The sequence below is a fragment of the Balaenoptera acutorostrata genome, chromosome 8 (genome assembly GCF_949987535.1).
Source record: "Balaenoptera acutorostrata chromosome 8, mBalAcu1.1, whole genome shotgun sequence".
NCBI lineage: Eukaryota > Metazoa > Chordata > Mammalia > Artiodactyla > Balaenopteridae > Balaenoptera > Balaenoptera acutorostrata.
Window position 1 is genome coordinate 29418830 of NC_080071.1, and position 4266 is coordinate 29423095.

The 4266-nt window shown below is 34.0% G+C and overlaps 1 pseudogene; it reads right to left on the reverse strand.

Moving 5' to 3' along the window:
* Positions 1 to 2893: 2893 nt before the first annotated feature.
* LOC103000664 (lathosterol oxidase-like) lies at positions 2894 to 3770 on the reverse strand (annotated as a pseudogene).
* Positions 3771 to 4266: the final 496 nt, after the last annotated feature.

Below are 4266 nucleotides of genomic sequence, written 5' to 3' on the forward strand. Positions count from 1 at the left end.
TTCATGTCTTGGCTATTATAATAATGCTGCTGTGAACATTGGTGTGCATGTATCTCTTCAAAGTAGTGTGTTTGTTTTCTTTTGGTCTATACTTAGTGGAATTGCTGGATCATTTAGTACTTCTACTTTTAGTTTGTTGAGGAACCCCCCTATTGTTTTTGATAGTGGCTGCACCAATTTACACTCGCAGCAGCAGTAGGCAAGGGTTTCCTTTTCTCCACATCCTCATCAACATTTGTTATTTGTGTTCCTTTTTGATCATAGCCATTCAGACAGGTGTGAGGTGATATTTCGCTGTGGTTCTGATTTGCATTTCTCTGATTAGTGATGTCATGCATCTTTTCATGTGCCTGTTAGCAATCAGTATGTCTTGTTTGGAAAAATGTCTATTCAGGTCTTCTGTCCATTTTTTGATTGAGTTTGCTTTTTTCATATTTAGTCATATGAGATGTTTATATATTTTAGATATTAACCCCATTATAGTCATCACCTGCAAATATTTTTTCCCAGTCTGTAGGTTGTTTTTCATTTTGTTAATGGTTTCCTTTGCTGTGCAAAAGCTTTTAAGTTTAATTAGGTGCCATTTGTTTATTTTTGCCTTTGTTTCCTTTGCCTTAGGAAACAAAAAATATTACTATGATTTATGTCAAGGAGTATTCTGCCTATGTTTTCTTCTAGGAGTTTTATGGTTTCTGGTCTTACATTTAGGACTTTAATCCATGTTGAGTTCATTTTTGTATATGATGTGAAGAAATATTCTAATTTCATTCTTTTACCTGTAGCTGTTCAGTCTTTGCAGCACCACTTATTGAAGAGATTGTCTTTTCCCCGTTGTAAATTCTTGCCTCCTTTGTCATAGATTAGTTAACCGTAAATGTGTGAGTTTATTTATGAGCTCTCTATTCTTTCCCTTTGATCTATGTGTATGTTTTTGTTCCAGCACTATACTGTTTTGATTACCGTAGCTTTGTAGTATAGTCTGAAGTCAGGGAATGTGATACCTCTAGCTGTGTTCTTCTTTGTCAAGATTGTTTTGGCTGTTCAGGGTCTTTTGTGTTTACATACAAATTTTAGAATTATTTATTCTAATTGGGTGAAATATGTTCAATATTTTGGTAGGAGTTTCGTTGAATCTGTAGATTGCCTTGGGAAATATGGTCATTTTAACAGTATTAATTCTCCCAGTCCATGAACATGGTATATCTTTCCATCTGTGTCATCTTCAATTTCTTTCACAGTGTCTTATAGTTTTCCAAGTACAAGTCTTTTTATCTCCCCAGTTAGACTTATTCCTAGGTATCCTATTCTTTTTGATATGATGATATATGGGACTGTTTTTAAAATTTCTTTCTGATAGTTCATAATCAGTGTATAGAAATGCAACAGATTTCTGTATATTAATTTTGTATCATGCAACCTTGCCAAATTCATTGAACTCTAGTTTTTCAGTGGTGTCTTTAGGATTTTCTATGTATAGTACCATGTCATCTGAAAATAGTGACAATTTTACTTCTTTCTTTCCCATTTTTCTTATCTGATTTCTGTGGCTAGGACTTCCAATACTATGCTGAATAAAAGTGGGGAGAGTGGACCTTCTTGTCTTGTTCCTGATCTTAGAGGAAATGCTTTCACCTTTTTATCGGAGTATGATGTTGGCTGTGGACTTCTCATATATGGCCTTTACTGCATTGAGGTGTGTTAACTCTTCACAAAGTGGGTATAAAGGATTAATCATAAATGAATGCTGAATTTTGTCAAAGGCTTCTTCTGCATCCATTGAGATGATCATATTATTTTTATTCAATTTTTTAAACAGTCATAATCAACTTTTATTGATTTTTACATAAATACATTATAGAATGTCTTTGCAAACCATGTTTTCCCAACATATGTGTTATAACACATGACATTTCTTTATAAAAGTATTTGTTAAATCTTTTTGTAGAGGAAGTGGGGAAAAGTGAAGAAAGAGGAGGGAAAATAAGATTTCAAAACTAATCTTCAGTGATAGGCCTAAATATTTGGCAACTCTTTCCTTTTATAGAAAATCATAGGATTGTAACTTTGAAACATAAATGCATCAATTTAATTAAAAAGTCAAATATATTATTTGGGCATCAAATTTCCCTTTCTAAATATATTCAGTCACATAATTTTACACTTATTAAATAATGGTTTAAAACAATAACCATCAAAATCTTTAAATAATCCCAGATCTGGATTAAATCATGGTAGTATTAATATTTTCTAAAATTCCAATTTATTTGTTCATCAGTAAAATGTAATATTTGACAGTGTCTCCAGAGAATAAGTTTTCTATGTGTAGGAAGATGATAATCTTATAACACCTGCTATTAATCAGGCCACTGAGATGCTAATACATTATATAACAATTTTTTTCACACCAGTGTTTCCACTTGAACAAAATACTACAAGTAGTCATTATCATACAATTACTGAATGCTTAGTCATTCCTGAAACAAGGAACCATCTTTATATTAATATTTCTTTGTTATGGTGTTTAGTCTTGATACCATTAAGCACAATGAATTTTACTTAATAAATATGGATGAATTAAGGCAAAAGGGCATAACCTAGTCCCCTTGATAATTTATCCTCTATCTTTTAAAAAATCATTGTTCAAGCTATTCAAATTACAGATCTGCTGGCTAGAAAGACACAACTTGTCCCTTAGACCAATGTCCATTATTTCAAGCATGAGGTTAAAGTCTTGGTATTCATGACATGTTCCCTTGACCTACCATTATGATCATTACTCAGCTGTACCCAAAATACTGATTTTCAAATGATACTATTCACTTGCTATGCCTCTTGGCTGTACGTATGTAGATTATTTTTCTTGACCAAAAATATTTAATAATTGGGCAATAATCTACTCAGTCTTTGTAAACTCTACATTGAATAATTTTTCATTTTTACAGCCATTTCCTGCATGGCTCTTGCTCTCTTCTTCTGTCATCTTCACATAACTAAGTGGTCCATTCCCTTCAAAGGAGGAGGGATTTTTGAAGGAGCCTCCAATTCTATCCCACAATGTGAAATACTGTCCATAGTTATGGTCGAAGAGCATGTGGTGGTCTGTATGATGAGCTGAGCCATTAATAAATGGCCTTAAGATTTGGGGAACTTGAAAGTCACCATCATGAATGGAAATTGTCCAGATATTGACCAAGACATACAAACCTAAATAAACTACTGTGTGTAAGGGGAAAATAAAAAGGTATATGTGGCAAGGTAGACTCTGAAGGAAGCCAGCCAGATGGTGAAAAGCATGACTTGCAAATGGAGTCAGAATCTTCCAGATGTGATGAGGTTTGTGTAAGCACTTATATACAAGTCTATGATGAAGGCTTCTGTGAATCCAGTAGAGCAGCATGTCAGTGAAAAAGAGAAAGGGCAGGATAACAGCAATGAGTCAAAACCAGCCATATGGAAGCTCTTTATGCCGTCATACAATTTGCTGTAACCTCTAGCAGGAACAGTGAAACTCTGGGGATGCTGATCCATGGCATTGACTGGACAGAATGCATAATCTCTTGATAGACTTGATTCTTGAAAAATTGTGAGTGTTTCATTAATGAATGATCATAGACAAAATAATAACTCAGTGTTGCAAAGAAGAAATAAAGATTATATGCACTGAGATTTGTTATAATCAGGAGGCTGATAGCTTGTCAGAAGATGTCATCCTCTGGCCATGTGGCCGAATATATGTATGGTGTAAAAAAACAATTGGGTACAAGATCCATCTTAGCCCCTAGAGAGGGTCCACTGCCAGCTGCCAGTTCGGTTCCTGCAGGGCTTCAGCTGCTCTGGCTAGTCTTTTATTAAATTTTTTATGTGGTATGTCACTTGAGTTGTAGATATTGAACCATTCTTGCATTCTTGGGATAAATCCCATTTGATCATATTGTATGATCCTTCCAATATATTGTTGGATTCAGTTTGTTAACTTGTTGAGGATTTTTGCATCTATGTTCATCAGTGATATTAGACAGTAAATTTCTTTTTGTGTGATATTTTTGTCTGGTTTTGGTGTCAGGGTGATGCTAGCCTCATAGAAAAGGTTTGGAAGTGTTCCTTCCTCTGCAATTTTTTGGAATAGTTTGAGAAGGATAGGTATTAACTCTTCTCTAAATGTTTGATAGAATACATCTGTTTAGCCATCTAGTCCTAGACTTTTGTTTGTTGGGAGTTTTTTTTTTCTTTATTACTGATTCAGTTTTATTACTGATAATTGGTCTG